The 18,663-nt window shown below is 39.9% G+C and overlaps 1 pseudogene across 1 annotated transcript in view; it reads left to right on the forward strand.

The window, feature by feature from the left end:
• The window catches only part of LOC123801795 (vomeronasal type-2 receptor 1-like), a 42,754-nt pseudogene extending 39,970 nt beyond the window's left edge, over positions 1-2,784 (forward strand). Inside the window, exon 6 of the transcript XR_015727943.1 lies at positions 1,740-2,784. The product of XR_015727943.1 is annotated as a vomeronasal type-2 receptor 1-like (transcript). The remainder of the gene's footprint in view (positions 1-1,739) is intronic.
• The last annotated feature ends 15,879 nt before the right edge of the window (positions 2,785-18,663 follow it).

An 18,663-nucleotide genomic window follows, 5' to 3' on the forward strand; every position in this document is an offset into this window, starting at 1 on the left:
TTTATAACAAAAATCATTATAATCCATCAAACTGTTGAATATTCTGTGCAGTGTGAAAAAAACCATAATATTGGGTTTCAGTTCTAAAGCTGCTAAAGTTGGGAAAAGGATTTGCACCTGTGAATTTAAGAGAAAAAAATGTTTTTAAAATGAAATGTGAAACGTGAATAAATGGATTCATAAAAAGTACTTAAAATCATTTCAATTTCTAAAATAGATTAAACGTTAGTTAAGTAAAAAATAGTGAATAATAGGAAAAATAAGTGAATTACAGTTCTATATTCCACTGTATTATCTCTCATTTGGAATTACAAGATTGAGAATTCTATCCGTAAAGACAATGGACTTAAGGCCATAATTACTTAAGGTTTGCGGGATGAATTTTACAGATGAATTCCGTAACAACCACTCTATGACTTTTTCTCCACAACCTGCTCCATTGCCGCTCTTCATGACCAGGATTTTATTGGGGTTTGGTTTGCTTAGCCTTAATGAAGCGTGTTGGATCAGGTGTACTTTATCTCTTCTTATCTCTGTCTTTAAAGATAATACATGTGGTCCTTGTCCTTTTCCAAAAGGCCCTCAATTACATTTTATTTCAAGGAGAATTTTTAAAAATGTAAAATTTTCTCCAAATGGAAAACAGGTAACCTGAACACCTCCCTGAGTCCCACGTGACCCAGTCTCTGCACTGAGTTACATCAAGAGAAGTCCAATTCAGCAGTCCAAAGGGATTGAAAGGGAATTCCGATCTTTACCTGCAACTTTCAGAGAACATTAAAGAGATCTATTTGATAATTTACTATGAATTCACCTCAAATAGCTTCTTCGTATGTTGTAATATTCTCCCTTGGAGATTCTGCCCAGCTGAAGGCTCCCAACTTTTTCTCAACTTTAGTCAACATGGTTGCTCTTTTTGTTTCCCTTCTTATTCTCAGTTCTTCTCTGCCTATTCTCTGGAATCTGCATCTGGAGGATAGAGAGGAGAAAGCGGAGGGAGAAAAGACAGAATTCTTCTCAGTAGGTGGCAGTAATGTTGAATAGAAGGTTGAAAACATTTGTATTTTGGGCACCTGGTTGGCTTAGTCAGTTAAGTGTCTGCCTTCAGCTTAGGTAATGATCCCAGGGTCCTGGGATGGAGTCCCTGCATCAGGCTTCCTGCTCAGCAGGGAGTCTGCTTCTCCCTCTACCCCTACCCCCTGCTTGGATCTCTCTCTCAGGTGCTCTCTCTCTTGCTCTCAAATAAATAAATAAAAATCTTTTTAAAAAACTTGTATTTTAATCAACCTTATCACAATCCTCTTGATTGTTTCACCTTAGTAGCTTTGATTTTCTCATGCATGGGAACAATTTGTGGATTGTTCTTTGGTTTATGAGGATACATACCTCCCTTCTCAACTGGATACTTGGAAGAGAAAGAGGCATCTTACTGGAAAAGGCCCATACGGGAAAGGTGGAAACCAAGGAGGCAGACTGATTTCCCAAAACTGAAGATAATTCTCAATCTGTAATATTAGTTGCGCAGTCTAAGACCATTGTATTGCTGCTTTTTCTTTCCTTTTTTCTTTTCTTTTCTTTTCTTTTCTTTTCTTTTCTTTTTTTTTTTTTTTAGATGTTGTGTATTTTGTAAAAGGAATCTCAATGAATCCTGCACTAGGTCTTTGGCTGCTCCGAGCTATTTGCAGCTGAAGGGGACAATTGATTTTCTTGCAGTCAATCCTCTGTTCTTTGTTCATTAGCTCAAAGGGAGTGTGAACAATGTGGTAAAGACTATTGGTCAAATGCACAAAAGAGCGAGGGTGTGCTGAAAGAGGTGGAATTCCTTGCTTAGGACGAGGCCCTGGGATTCATGCTTGTCATTCTCTCTATCTTTGGGGTGCTTGTGGTCTTGGCAGTCAGAATTGTGTACGTGATATACAGGCATATTCCGCTTGTGAACGCCGATGACCGGGAGCTGAGCTTTCTCATTCAGCTTTCTCGTCATCATACTGCTGTCTTCCGTGCTTTTCATTGGCAAGCCATACAACTGGTCCCGCATGACCCGCCAGGTCACTTTGGCAACAGGTTTTTCTCTTTGCCTGTCTTGCATTCTTGGAAAGACTATATCACTGTTTTTAGCCTACAGAATTTCTAAATCCAAAACCCAACTTATGTCCATCCACTCCCTTTATCGAAAAATCATTGTGCTGGTCTCTGTTCTAGTTGAGATTGGCATATGCATAGCCTACTTAGTATTGGAGCCCCCATGATTGTATAAGAACATGGAATCTCAAAATATAAAGATTAGTTTGGAATGTGATGAAGGTTCTGTAGAGCTTTTATGCTCTATGGTTGGGATCGATGTCCTCCTGGCCTTGCTGTGCTTTCTAACAACCTTTGTCACTCGCCAATTGCCGGACAATTACTACGAAGGAAAATGCATCACGTTTGGAATGCTGGTCCTTTCATCATCTGGATCTCTTTCGTCCCCTTGTACTTGAGCACCAAAGGCAAGTTCAAAGTAGTTGTGGAAATATTTGCAATCTTGGCATCCAGCTATGGTTTGTTGGGTTGATTATTTTGCTGAGGGCAGCAAGGAACAGGGATGAAATTGTTGGTGGAAGAGCCCCCATCATAGATAAGAGCATCCAACTGACTTCAGCCTCTGTGAGCAGTAAGCTTAATAATTCCATAGCGTCAGCTGTTCCGGATGACCGGAGTTGTGAGTTACATGTGTCCTTCAAAGCTGCAGTGGTGACATGGGTCAACATTCCCTTTCCGGTTGCTCCTGCAGCTGCCCCCTGATGCTCTGGGATAATATTGAGGATTTGGGTTCTAGTAGTATGGTCCTAGCATAGGATATGAAATTTCATACTGTAAGATACCATTTAGCAGGAATTAGAATACCTGTTACCCCTGAAACTATAAATAATTTCATTCAAACATTTCATAATACTTTGGTATGAGGAGTGTATATTAGAGGGCACAAGTAACCTAAAATGATGGATAAAAAACCTGGTTCTTGAGTATGTTTCTTTTTATATCATGGGTGTCTGGGCTAGAAATTTACATCAAACAAAGTCAGCTCGTGGGGACCAAAAGACATCTTGTTAATGCCTCTACAGAATAGGTAGCTTTTCTTGGATTGAGGTAAGAATTATAGCTCATAAAATTTCCCCTGGAGCAGGGCATTTGGTAAGAGAATTTAGGTTTTGAAGGACTCTGCAGCAAATGGATAATATTGAAGGAACTGGGATGTGAACAGAGCTCATTTCCTTCTTGAATTCATAATGGGAATAGGCAAGTTTCTTCCAGAGGGAAGGCAAGGACCACTTCCTCCAGAATTTCCTAGATAATAGTAGTAAAATATTTGAGTTTCAAAACATTCTTCTGCTTAAAAAATAAAAATAAGGGGAAGTAAGATATCAGCAAAGCAGTTGTTATGTTGATTATATAGTGAATACCCAAAAGCAAAGTAAGCAAATGTTTAACATGAGCAGGTAGTAGGATGCAAGATATTTTATTATTTTTTTATTTTTTTAAAGATTTTATTTATTTATTCGACAGAGACAGAGACAGCCAGCGAGAGAGGGAACACAAGCGGGGGGAGTGGGAGAGGAAGAAGCAGGCTCATAGCGGAGGAGCCTGATGTGGAGCTCGAACCCAGAACGCTGGGATCACGCCCTGAGCCGAAGGCAGACACTTAACCGCTGTGCCACCCAGGCGCCCCCCAAGATATTTTAGAATAAATTAAGTGATAGATATTTACTCTTTGATTATCCAGAGTTAACTGGAATGTTATAAACATTTTTTCAATCTTCTTCCAGACATAAGACCTTAAAAATGATCTATATATATTTATGTGCATATAAATTAAATGTGTGGAAAAACAGAATTTGTAGAAATGCTGATAAACCAGATACCCATGTGCATACTTGACTCTAGGAAACCAGCAAGATCAGAAAGAGCTCTCTTTTTAGGAGAACTTGCTAATTTTTGTGAATATCAATTAACCAGACTGGGCAGAGAGATTCATATAGGCTATTGGAGAAGAAAGTGAAACCATCATGACTAGTTTAGCAGGATGGGTCTGTCAGGAATTTATTTATTGATTTTTAAAGAAAAATGATTCCAGACCAGATGAGGGGAATGAGCTTCCTATAATTTAAATAGGAAGTTTACACCAAGGTCCGGCAAAGCTTGAAAATGAGCTCATCTCGGAGGGCTAATGGTACCCAATACTTTCTGGGTCAGCACCTATGCACCCACCCATCTCCCAAAACTTCTACAGTGCTTTGCATCACAGCCCTCGGATTCTTAGAGAAGAGCCTATCTCACCACATGAAGAGGGGGGAGATTGCTTTCTTTGCTCTCTACTTGACCCGGGAATGGACTTTGGAAAAGAGAGGATGGTTTGTCGAAGTATCAAACTATAGGAAAATGAGAATCTGAGGTGATTTCTTGTTTAGTTATGCATGCAGCTTGAGTCTTCTCAGTGATCCATCTTGGAATTTAAAAAGAAATGCTGAAAGTTCACTCTAGTCTACTGATTTGCCTTACTTTTAGATTCAAAATATTTCAGTCTCAGAGTAATCCATTTCTTTTCTGAAACGTTGATTACCGAATATAAGGTATCTAAAAAGGTAACTCCAGAAGTCCATCTGGGCAATATCAAAGCCTGCATTATCTCCTTTCATACCACATGGTTCAGTAATACCGTCTTATTGGACTTGTGTTCTTTGTAATTATTTATTTTTCTCATCAGCAATAGGTTCAGGAAACTAGAGAAAATACATTTCTCTAGTTTATTAAAAACAAAGCATCAACTGAATTTGCATGCTAAACTTTAATGTTTACTTGTAAAACTTTATACTTTTAAGGTACAACTTTTATCTAAAATGGTCTGAAGTTATCACTTGTTGATTTTGTACACATGCATTATTACAAAGACTGGCTTATGGCAGATAAATTGAATAATATGTGATTGTCAAAGGATAGTGGTCTAATTTTTAATGTTGATCGATTCATTTACTTGTCAAGTGTTAAAATGGTTCTTATAACACTGAAAGATAATTTTTCTCCTTGGGCAAATGTGTTATATATTTATGTATCTATTTATTTCATTAAATTTCCATTTAGTTAACATACAGTGTAATATTAGTTTCAAGTGTACAATTTAGTGATTCAGCACTTCCATACATCACCCAGTGCTTATCATGACATGTGCGCTCCTTAATCCCCATCACCTATTTCACACTTCCTCCCCACCAACTTCCCTCTGGTAACCATCAGTTTGTTCTCTATAGTTAGGAGTCTATTTCTTAGTTTTCCTCTCTCTTTTTTTCCCCTTGCTCATGTGTTTTGTTTCTTAAATTCCCCATATGAGTGAAATCATATGGTATTTGTCTTCAACTGACTAATTTTGCTTAGCATTATACTCTCTAGCTCTATCCATGTTGTTGCAAATGGCAAGATTTCATTTGAATGTGCCATTAAAAATTATTTCTAGTAAAAAATATGACTGGAATTTCTATCAGCAAATGTTGTCTTATAAGAGAATCTCATATAAAAGTCTCTAGGGACGCTCCCTGCTGTGGGTGAGCATTTGCTAGTAACCACATGCTGGGCCTTGGGGAGCAGTTCAGAATTAATTTCAGGGTGTTGCATCAAAATAATGCAGTTGCTGGCTTGAGAAGTAGCATAAAGACTAATTGCTTGAAAGAAAAAAATTGCAAAACAACACTTTACTCAAGGCTGACCTAGACACATGCAGGTTTGAACTCTTTTGGAAAAAGAAATGTTTATCGGGGCTGCTCGAACCCACAACATAAGATTGATTTGTTTGAGTTGAGACAAAGGAAATTCTTGATAGAAAGTGAATATGTTATCAAAAAGGAAAAGATATTCCAACAGCCAGATTAATTGCCTTAAAACACAAATCTGATCTCATCTCCTCCCTGTTCATCAGCTCCCTGTGGTTTCTCAGCTCTCTGCAGCGTGAGTCCAACTGCCTTAGCCAGACATTCAAGGCCCTACAAATTGTTTTTCATCTTCTATTTTCAACATTTGACACTTGCCACTTTCTTACCCACATCCTTATAACAATCCAACTGGATGCTTGCAATTCCTGGAACTTACCTTCTATTTTACTGATTTCATGTTGTTCATACTATTCCCTTTTTCCTCTAATGCTCTGATAGTACTTCATCCATCCGTCCATCTGTCCATCCATCCATCCATCCATCCATCCATCCATCCATCCATCACTGAAGGGATGGTGTACGTCAGATTCAGAGTTAAGCAGAGAGGATGTACAAAGACAAGGCATTGCCCCCAATTCCAGGTACTTGCCATCATTTGGGATGAAAGGTAATAAACTGACAATTATCCCATGATGTGATCATGCTGTGATTGCAGGAGCATTGATAGCTAACCACTCAGGTAACAAGGCCCACGAGTGCTGTTTCCATGTAAACTGAGGTGGCCTGGAGCATTGCTGCGATAGAGGAGGTGGAAAGAGGCTATTACTGAAACCTGATGGGTTTCTCAATAGTAGGGGCCAGTTTGAGTGTAATAGGCACTTCACTGGAAGAGAAGGGAAAGCAGCTCTGAAAGGAAGGTGAGTTGAAATGCGAGTGGGCGGTCTTGAAAAGAACTTTCTATAGTATTCACTTCACTATTTTCCCATGGTATTTTCTCCTTCTAATAGTCTCAGTTTTGAAGAAATACTATGTTTTATCCCCCCTACAATTTCTTCCCCTTTGAGCTGTCATTGTAAAGCAGCTATTTGGAACATCTAAAGGCAGAGTAATTATTTATAATCTCAAGATAGAATTATTAACAATTTATGTGAAAAATCTTTGTGAAATTTACTCATTTACATTTTGAGAGGATAGTTACACATTTCCCCTGATAGTTTTGGAAAAACAATTCAGATACAAAAGACATAATGTGAAAATGCCAATACACCAGATACATTAGTTAGGGTGGGTTAACTGTACAACCAACAACCCCTAAATCTCAGAGGTTTCATGGGTTAACGCTTAACACGTACTGAGACTAATGTATGTGTTATTAGTCAGACTGCTCTCCTGGGTGGCCCCCTTCCAGACGGTGACTCAGGGATGCTGCCGGATCACCTGTATTTGCCCCACCAGACCCGTGAGCTGCCTTCCCCACTCTGCTCTGCGCTATAGACTGCATCACATAAACTCCCTTGTCTTGTGGCTTCCAGCGGGTTTTGCCAATGAGAAGCACCAATGGGAGACAGTGAGGGGAGGCACAAGTGCCCTCCTTAATCCCCATCACCTGTTTAACCTATCTCCCCACCCATCTCCTCTCTGGTAACCATCAGTTTGTTCTCTAGAGTTAAAAGTCTATTTCTTGGTTTTCCTCTTCTTTTCCACCCTATGTTCATTTGTTTTGTACTTTAAACTCTCTTGTCTTCTGAGTCTATCAGTGTTTCCTGCTGGTACCCTGACTCGTATAGTGACCCAAGTTCCTTTTGCTTTATGATGCCATCTTCAGTGCAAGCTGGAAGAGTACTTTGCAGGCTCTAATTCATGGATGAATGTAAACAGACCGTGGGAAGGTCTGATGGTGGCTAGTCTGGGGTCTGGAACATAGGAACTCTTAAAACTATGAAATAAGAGTACCTCTCAAAGACAATGCCTCCACTGAGGAGGAAATACTGGAAGATCCAAAGTGGTCAGGACAAAGACAGCAGGGGCAAAGAAAGAAAGTGTTCAAATCTATATAATCAAAGTAAATCTGATTTAAACCTGTGTCATCTTGAAATATACAATAGACCTGGAAATGAATGACAATGGAGGTTTTAGGTGCTTTAAGATAATGATCACAGTCAGTGAGTTTTGCTAATGGGGTGAAGCAATGGCAAAGATAATCTCAAATTCCTCATAAGATATCACTGTCATATGACTGATTGTTTCAATAAACATTCCAGGGCTATTTCATGTGTTTGCTACAAAATGATGTGGTATGTGGTTGCCCATTTTCCCAACAGTGCACCAACACTCAGAACACTTTGGAGTGCCTCATGGAAATGCCTTTGGAGTTTGGAATATATTGTTTTGAATAGCTTCAATTATGAAGAATCTTTACTTTTTCAGAATAATTTTAAAAAATTTTTCAAAATTTTTATTTATTGTTAAACATTGAAAGAAAAATGTAAGGGGAAAACAAGATATGTAAAAGGCTGAATGAAATAAGAAGGGTAGAGCAAAACAAAACCACGATGTTAATTACCACTTTAGAAAACTATCTGCAGGGGCGCCTGGGTGGCTCAGTCGTTAAGCGTCTGCCTTCGGCCCAGGGCGTGATCCCAGAGTCCTGGGATCAAGTCTCACATCAGGCTCCTCCGCCGGGAGCCTGCTTCTTCCTCTCCCACTCCCCCTGCTTGTGTTCCCTCTCTCGCTGGCTGCCTCTCTCTCTATCAAATAAATAAATAAAATCTGTAAAAAAAAAAAAAAAAGAAAAAAGAAAACTACAGCATCTACTGAAACTGAATACATACATACCCCATGACCCAGCAAATTTGTTTCCAGGAGTATACTAACTAAACAACGTCTGTATGCTTACCAAAAGGATGAATTGGGTAGTTGTGATTACCCAAGCAAGAAACCACCCAAATGCCCATCAACAGTAGAATGGATAAATAAACTGAGATATACTCACACAGTGGGATATTGTGCAGCAATGAGAATGAATGGGCTGCTTTGTGGAGAGAAGACTGTAGGGGAATACGGTTGAGAGCTGGGAGACCCATTTAGGAGTGATTACTGTCATCTGGGCAAGAGATCATGATGGGTTGGACCAAGAGCAGAGCTTTCAACAATTTGTGGCTAGTTGGACACTGTCACATCTGATTTCCTGATAGAATTTAGACATTTGACAGTTGCACTTTAAAGTGCATGTTCAAAAGAGAAGGGGGACACATCAGAAGGCTACAATTTAAGCACTTCGCATCAATTCCCCAAATAATCCCATTATTTTGTACTGGTTTTTACTGCCTTTTGAAATTCTGATTAAAGAAGGGGCTTCCCTTCCCTCTAGCTAGATTATTTACAGTTCCCTGAATTCATCCCTTCTTTCTGAATATTCCTTCCTTCTCTCTTTCTCTTTTGCCAGCTATCTTTCTGCAATCCATAAGGTAACATGTCATTCTTCTGGGGAAGCTTTCTGAGCAGGCTTTCTCCTCTAAGTTGGCATCGGGGAACTTCTCAGTGCTTCGTAGCACTCCACACCTTCTTTGATTATGGCCCTTGCCATCTTGTGTTGTCATGGCTTTTGGAAGGGAGCACCATGAGCTCAAGGAGTTCTGGACTACGAACCTCTGTATTTCTTGACCTGGTCTGACTCATGACAGAAGCTCAGTAAATGTCTTCTGAATATTACTTGAGTGGCTGCTACACTGGGAGCCTAGCATTTCACGTCAGTATAATTAAGATACAGGTGGAATGACACAATGTAAGTTTTTGTTCATTTTTAAAGTTCCTAAGCATTACTGACACCAGACTGCATTTTATTTTAGTTCATGGTTGTGGCTGTATGAATCCTTCTTCAAACATGGCCCTGCTCTGTACAAAATGCCATGCTAAGGGGTACTTTAAACACTGTTACAGAATCTGAGATGATTTGCCTCTGGACAACAGTCTTTAGCCACCATAAGCAGTAGTTAGCCATCAAGGTCAACACAGCATTCTGCCAGCTTAGAGCCTTCCATCTGCTGGCCTGGGCCACTGCAGCTAAAGCAAGTTTATTATAAACTTCTTTAAACCACTCAGATACAAATGCCTTGCCTACCCACTAAAGTTGAAGGCTTGCAACCATTATTTCCTGGCCCTATCGAAAGCCTCTCTGCATGAGTATATTGCCCTCCCCAATTCCATACTTTTGCTTACATTTTAGTGTGGGCATTTTCATTTCCCAGTTCATGAAATGTTGCAATCGTTGAGAATGCTCCAAACAAATTATTTCCTCCTTTCTGGGTTTATAACAAATTAAGATATAAGTTAAACAGTAGCAAATGGGAAGCCAAATGCCATCTTTATTAGGATAAATGCAGAATTGAGGATGAACTTATTGTGAATCAAGTGGGTTTCCTAAATCTGATCCCCAAAATTAAGTGGACTGACCCCTCTAGTCAATGGCAATGCAGGACTGAGGCAGCCCCCCCCCCCACCCAAAGCCGGCCCAATAATGAGGAACTCCCTAGCTAAGACTGGGGTCATGGGAAAACAAGGAAAAATTCCCATGCCCTATGGGCATCTCACTTCCAAAGAAAATGATAGATAAGGTGTCTGAGCTCAGCCATGTCACTCTACTTCCCCTCGGGGGTGAGTAAGCAGTGGAGAGATGCCAAGGGTGTTACACTAGTTGAACTTCCTCAATTCAAAAGGAGTCAGGAGTAGGGAAGAAGCACCAGCACGTGACAGGGGCTCAAATCACTTTTGTGGTTTAATCAGTAAAAACATATTAGGTGCTGTTGTTCCATATCAGTATTTAGTTCCTGTATTTGCCTGCTGGACACCATAGGGATCAACATATGGTCATTCTGTGGAGAAGATGGGATGAATCATTTATAGATGGCTTGCCATGAACACCAACGGTGGTCATATAAACTGTCCTATTTCTTGCCTGGATTTTAATGCTACCCATTATGACACAAACTGAAAATGTTTCTAAGCCTAGAAGCATGGAAAAAATAATAATGACTCTTTTAATGATCATTTTGCATTATTTGCTACTTCAAAGGAAGTAAAATATCCATAAAAAACAAGTTGACTCCATTTATTTTCAAATTGTAACCTCTTTTTAGACTTCCAATTTAAAGGTCAGTAAATGGATACCTCGCATTGACCTTAACACATTAATGTTGCATTTTTAAAAGCAGGGTAATATGGGGCCATGGGATGTTTCTCGGCTTTGGAAGCCTGATCACTTAATAATGTCACTGTCCCTATCATTGTACAGTATCAAGTGCCTGCTGAAATGGAGGCTGGTGTTTTGGGTCAGTGTAACCACGATACAGAGGGTACTGGTGAGACTAGCTGACCCTTCAGAAAGTCTTGGGACCTTTGATATAAAACCGTGCCAACTGGCAGGTGTATTTACCCAGGATCCCCACAGAAAGCGCAGGGGTGGTGAAAAAGAGAGAAGGCGTGTGCCTCTATTTGCCCATGCATGGCGAGTGGCCATTTCGCTGGTAGAGTGAGCTATAAAATCTGGGTTGGACTAAGTGACTTATAAGGGGTTTTTTGGGGCAGTTAATGACAAGAGTTCGGATTCCGTGGGTCAGTTTGAAAAATCGCCCAGTTCTTGCTCATTACTTGTGGTGGTCCCAGCAGGGAAGTCTATTTGCCAGTGAGGGGGAAGGGAAATGCAGAGATGAATGGAAGAATGAAGACACAGGCCTTCTGTTGGGGGGTTTATACCCCAGCCAGGGAAACAGAAGCACAGAGTCATTTGAAGAATGCCCGAAGTTTGGTCACTTAAAAGAGACAGTTTAAGGACATGTAAAATACTTTGGTCAGATCTCTTACTATCCCCGAAACTCTTATTCTTTCTGTGTCTAAATTTCTTCACCTGTTATAAGGGTGTTCTAATAGTTCCTATCCCAGAGAATTAAGAGAGGATTATATGAAATGATGCTTATAAGGTGCTTGTGATGTTGGCTTTAAAAGATTAGATGCTAGACTGGCGAAACTTGTCTAACAGCCGTTCAATTATGGTAAAGCAATGTGCCCGCGTCATGTTTTCTCTGGTTCTTGCAGAAGAGTTTTATTGAGTTCTCATTCATAGTATAAAGTGCAAAATGAGGGGCGCCTGGGTGGCTCAGTCGTTAAGTGTCTGCCTTCGGCTCAGGTCATGATCCCAGGGTCCTGGGATTGAGCCCCGCTTTGGGCTCCCTGCTCAGCGGGAAGCCTGCTTCTCCCTCTCGCACTCCCCCTGCTTGTGTTCCCTCTCTTGTTGGCTGTCTCTCTCTCTGCCAAATAAATAAATAAAATCTTTTTTAAAAAATACAAAATGAGCCTTCTCATATGGTGTAGGTGAAAATTGGTTAAACTTTTGGAAAGAAACTCGAGGATATGTATTAAATAGTCTTAAGATTTTTTTTCTGGTTCAACCTAGAATAATTCCACTTATAGAAACTTATCCATAGGAAATAGTTACAGATATATGAAAGGATTTATCTACAGCGTTGCTCTTGTTTGCCATACCTTTCCAAAAGAACATCCTTAAACTACAACAATAGGAAGTTAGTTAAATAAATTATGATATAGAAATACAGTGAAATATGATACAGCTATTTTAAGGGCTATTTAATGGGAACACACTTTTCTGATATAACATTGAATGAAAAAAGCACAGAGTGTTCAAGATTTTAGTAAAAGTTTGTACTGAAAAACGACATTCATAATTATCATGATTGCAATTATGTGGGAAAATGTTCATGATATATTATGTAGTTAAGGAAAATAGATTACAAAGCACTATTATGGTGCAGTTGTAATTTTATATAAAAGTATATTCCTAGATGATATTGGAACTTCACCCACCAGATATGAACACTGGTTATTTCTGGAAGCTGGAATCATGTATGATTTTAATTTCACTATTTATGTTTTCCTGTATTTACTGATTTTCTTTTAAACTTAAGATTCAGTTTTAATTGCACAGGTAATAACACATGTATGTTTACTGTAATAAAGTATTCAAACAATACAGAAGCATAGAGTAAAAAGCCAAAGTCAGCTTTCCATTGCATTTCCTCCAAGTGCCGCAAGTACTGATACTTAGTAGTTACATTTCTGGGGACTCTTTCCAGAACCCTTTCTGTGAGGGCTCAGGAACACCACACTGCATTCTGTGCATCATTCTACAGATCGCAAGCTGCAGGATGGCTGCTTTCAGCCGCTTTTTTCTAGGCTCTTCTGGATGCAGTGTTCTGCTGAATGTGAATGCTGGACTCTGCCAAGGGGACAGCATCTCCCTGGGAGTTCCTTCTGACCCTCCCTTCCACTTCACTGACCCCACGGACATCTGAGACTGTGTCCTTTTCTTCTCTCCTCCTCCTCCTCTCTCAAAAATGTTCTCACTTCCCCCTTAGGTGGGTATTAACTCCTGAATTTTCTTTACATTTGGATTTTGAAATTTTTGGGCTCAGCTGGCCAAGTGTTGGTTTATAAGGGAAACTTTCGAGTAATGGAATTCATTCTCAATGTATTTGGGCTTTCAAGACTTTCTTTCTCCTTTCCTTCCCTTCTCTCAATCCCTTCTTTCCTCTTTTTGGTATGGACAAAACTTTCTTATATATAGGTCCTCTTCCTAACACTGAATCATTCTTTCATTTTGTATTTTTGTTGAAACATCTTCAGTCTCTTGCTGAATTGAAGAAATTCATATACAAGGAAGGGGGAGGAGCACGGCAACATATTTAAAGAGAGTTTCCTATCAAAGCGTAGTTTTAAAAGGTTATACTGTACATACGGATTTTTTTAAAAGATTATATTTATTTATTTGAGAAGAGAGAGTGCACATGGCGGGGGGGGGGGGGGGAGGGCAGAGAGACAGGGAGAAGCCGATTTCCCGCTGAGCAGGGAGCCTGCCCCAGGGCTCCATCCCAGGACCCTGGGATCATGACCCGAGCTGATGGCGAACGCTTAACACCCAGGTGCCCCTCTGTGTCAGTTATTAAAATACTGTCTTTAAGATCCAAGCCTACCCTCGATGCTTTGCTTCGTGATGCTGGGGCTGGGACTGCAAACCCCATTTCTGCTTTGCTAGCTGGCGCTCTGCAAGACTCTGTCGGTAGGGGGCACTAGAGGGAGCCTGGAGGTCGGATCTGGGAGAAGGACGTGCTTTCTGCTTGCCAATTCTGATTAGGAGAGCATCCTCCCAGTAGGGTTTTTGTTTTGCTTTGTTTTGTTTTGTTTTTTTAATTTATTATGATATGTTAGTGACATACAGTACATCATTAGTTTTTGTTCCATGATTCATTGTTTGCGTATAATTCCCAGCAGTTTCTTTATGCTGACAGCGGCAGTGATTCCCTTAGTAGCAGCTGAGTCCATTTCGCACTTTCTAACACATGTAAGACCAGCTTCATTGTGTGCCCCCTCAGAGATCCTCGCTGATGCCCCTAGGTATTGTCCAGCTGGTTCACTAGTGTATCTCCAGTATCTAGAACAATGTTTAGTTACAGGAGGGGCCTAATAAATACTTTATGAATGAATTAATTAATAAATTTAGACAGCCCAGAAGTATGGTAGATTTCAAATGCCACAAGAAATTCTCTCCTCAGCTCCTCCAAATCCAGACACTATCTTAGGGGCTTTGCATTAATGTTACTAACGTAGCATTAATTGTTCCACTTTTAGATGAGGCAATTGAGGCTCAAAGGCTTAAGTAGATCAAACAACTTAACCAAGTTTACTATCTTTTTTTTTTTTTAAGATTTTATGTATTTATTTGACAGAGAGACAGCCAGCGAGAGAGGGAACACAAGCAGGGGGAGTGGGAGAGGAAGAAGCAGGCTCCCAGCAGAGGAGCTTGATGTGGGGCTCGATCCCATAATGCCGGGATCACGCCCTGAGCCGAAGGCAGACGCTTTACCGCTGTGCCACCCAGGCGCCCCCCAACTTTACTATCTTATACACAACAGAATTGGGGCTTGAACACTGCATCCCGTCCAAGTCCTACCCCTGGACCCTTTCCCCCCTCCCCTACAATAATTATGATATTTTAAGGACCCAGCGGGACAGTCATTGACAAAGTATATATATTCTGATGTTACATGTGTATACATTGAGTGCGTAACTATGAGGAGAAAACATTTGTTAGAAATAATGCCATTCGAATTTTCCTATGTCTAATGAAAACGCATGGGAACTGGTAATAAAAGAGGCTTTATAAACTGTGAGAATGATGAACAGCAGACGTTCTGGGGAGGCAGGAGATGTAGGTTCTATTTCTGGCTCTGAGGCTAATTAGCTCTTCGACCTTGGGTGTGCCCGAGGACCTCCCTGTGTCTCACGTCTCTCATCTGCAGGTTGAGGGAGCCAGTCTCTAGGACTTCAGGTGCATATGCTGTTTAGCCTTGTAATTTGGTTATTCTATATGTGATAGAAAGATGAAGTCGCTTATCCCATGTAGACAACGGAAATCATCCACATGCAAGTCAGGTAATAAAGAAATGAACACATAGGCCCCCTGTTCTTCCTCTGAAAGCTTTGTATTGCCACCCATGAAAATCTATTCTTAAAATTTAGGACTGTGTTCTACAAGGACTTTGCAAAACCATTAGTGTAACATTTTTTTTCTTTTTAAAGCTAGATTGAAGCTAAAATGATTTCTTAAGGTCTGTATTGTTTCGAAAATATTTTTCACATTGAAAAATTAAATGGAGGACTCTGTTTTCTGTTACTGGCGTCATGGAAGGATCTATTGAGAGATTTATCCAATTAGGTGAATGAAGTAAGGCTTTTTATTTACTTGTCCTTGAATTATTTCTAAAAGGAGGCCACCAGAATATTTTGAATAAATTCTCTCCTCTTTGTGGCTTTGTAACTCAGTTATTATTTAGGGGATGCATCAGAAAGATTTTAGGGGCGCCTGGGTGTCTCGGTCATGATCTTGATTTCAGCTCGGGTCATGATCTCCGAGTGGTAAGATGGAGCCCCAAGTTGGGCTTTGGGCTGGGCATGGAGCCTGCGTAAGATTTCTTTCCTTCTGCCCCCCACCCCATCCATACTTGTGGGTGTTCTCTCTCTCTCTAACAAAACAAAAACTGAAACTAAAAAAAAGAGAGAGAGATTAAAAAATGACTCAATTAAAAAGAATAGTTTCATCACAAATTAAATTCAGTGAAATCTCTGTCCGTTAGTTGAGCACCTGGGGGGGTACCTTGCCATTCTCATGAATTTAGGGATTTCTGAAAACTGTTACTGCCCTAGTGTATAGGTAATAAAGTTGCTGTCTCCTTTCCCCCAAGGGTGCCCCTTCTTGTCCCTCCACAGGGGAGACAGCAGAAGAGAGGAGGGCAGAATTTCAGTACGAAGCCCTGGACCGGGACTTGGCAGGCCTGAGCTCTAGTTCTGCGTTGGTCCGGGCTCTGTTGTCACTTTGGGAAAGTGACCCTCTTTCTCAGGGCCTCACTTATAAAGGAAAGATTGGAGGAAAATATGCCCGAGACCCCTTATGGCTTACTAATCTATGACTTTAGAGCTCATTTGGAGAACATGCGTTGTCCAAAGGAGACTGGCTGAAGGGGGGCTAGTTGAAGGAAGTGCCTGAACAGAGGGCTGTTATGAGTAAGGAATACTTGAAACTGAATAGACAGAGAGCCCAACACAGTGGAGTCCTGCCAGCAGGTAGGCCGTGGCACAGGGCTTCGTGTGGTTGGCATCATGATCCAAATAGGTAAGGCTGTCCTGGGCGATTTTAACAGAGGCCTGACTAGGCTTTTCCAGAGGAGTCAGGGGAAGGTTTTAATCTGGTGCAAGCTATGTGACTAATTGGGTTTGCACAGCTTGTCCCGGGAGAAGCAGAACAAGAACCAGTTCTCCCCGGAGGAGAAGGACTATTTGTTCGAGCAGTTATATTTAATAACCGAAGACCTCCCGGGACAGAGGCCAATCCCAGAAAATGTTATTTATTCTCCTTTCACAATCCAAAGTGTCACATTCTTCTAGGTCAAAGTTGTGTCTTTCTTTTCCACCTGATTTTAATGCAGATCATTTCTATTTTAGGAACCTCCAAGAATCTTATCTGACAAGGAGAGAAAGAGAAAAAAGGAGTATAAGAAAAAATTTCTTAGGTTACACATTTTCAAATTACATGTTTATTTGGGTGTCAGTGCAGTAAAACTAGTGTCCAGATAATGGTTTCACCCATTCTAGACTTTTAATCTATTTATTGTATTACAGTTCGTCATATTGAAGTGTCTCAGGCCTAGAGACCTTAGAGATGATTTCCTCCATGATATGCTGGTAAACTGGCTCTCTGAAAACAAAAGTCCAGATTAGTAGCATTTGCTGATTTGTAGGGTGTAAATCCTCTCACTGTGGCCAATTTGAAGGTAGTAATGTGATGTCACTGGATTTGGCACCAGGAGGTGATACACACAGTTGACTCTGGTGATCTGGTAGGAGCTGATCTTAGCACATTCCCAAGCATTCTCAATTCATAGATATGCTGAGGAACCGGGAGATGACATGATTTATTAGTGGAGAATATCTAAGGGGCTGGTACGATTTAAGGAGTAAGCAGCTTCTAGGAGAGGACTGCCGGAAAATACAGGATCTGAGTACAGTCCAAATGAAAGCTGCCAGACTAAGCAAGCATCAGCTTCTGTGCCTAATGTGTTAACTACCGCCTCAGACTAGCAGGCAGATAAATGGAACCGAACTGTCCAGAAACAGATGTCAGTCTTCATAATATATGTGGATGTCTTAAGCATATGATGCAGGTGGTGTCCCTGTTCGTGGGACAGGAGCTATATGTATTAATTACATATTATATAGACTTATATTAATAGTTATCTATATGTTTATTTACATTCTCTATGTTTATAGGATTGTATCATAATATTCACTTTGGGTGATTATAAAAAGAATGAAACCAAAGGTCATTTAGGTGAATATAAATGTCTGGTCTTGGGATAAAAAAAAAAGTTTTTCCTAAACTTAAAAGTAATAGAAGACATGACAAGAAAAATGCCAATGGTTTCGATCACATCAAAATTAAAACTTTTTAACGTTAAAAAAAGCACATAACACTAAAAGAAAAAATAATTGGGAAGCTCTTTACCCAAATATGAGAGATAAATGATTAATAACCTTTCTATATAAAGAATTCATACATATCAATTAAAAACTCTGAGACACCATAAAAATAAATGAGCAGAGCATAGAAGTAAGAGGAGATAGTTAGTGACTAATAAATCGGATATCAAATGTATGAAAGTTAAAAGGGTAAACAAGCATACTTAGTTTTGGTTAGGGTATCCTAAGCAGTGCATCCTCATATTGCCAAAAGGTGTGAAAATTAATACAATTTTTTTTCTTTCTGGTAGCAAATTGAGACCAGCACCTTTCTGGTAGCAAATTGAAATTCAGACCGTTTGACTCTACTTCTAGGAATTTAGAAATTAACAAGATGGATGGATACAAAGGAAAAATAAAATAGTTGGTGGGATAATAGTTCACGAATTATGAAACATTGCTTTGCAGGAATCTTATATAGTCATTAAAATATTTCCAGGGCTTTTAATGACTTTGTTGTATAATATAGAAAAGAATAACCAAGAGTTTGGTCTGTGGTATAATTTCAACAATATATAGTATCATTTATAACAAAGAAAAGAATGGGTGAAATGTGCCAACAGTGGTTATTTTAGGAGGGTGGCATTATGACGGTTGTTATTGTCTTCCTTATTTTTTTTAAATCTTTCAAAATGATCATCAATTGCTTTTATAATTGGGAAAAAAGTATTCTTAGGATAAGGGTAGACAATTATACTTTCTTTTGGGCAAACATTGAAAAGGCTTCTATAAAATGCCATTTTCTTTTGACACCCTAGCCTTGAGTCTGTTTGTTTAGTCCCCATCAGTAAGAGAAACTTTAGGACCTGTAAACATAAAGCAATATAAAATATGAACAACA

Source organism: Ursus americanus, chromosome 20 (genome assembly GCF_024610735.1).
Source record: "Ursus americanus isolate L20-20 chromosome 20, mUrsAme1.1.p, whole genome shotgun sequence".
NCBI lineage: Eukaryota > Metazoa > Chordata > Mammalia > Carnivora > Ursidae > Ursus > Ursus americanus.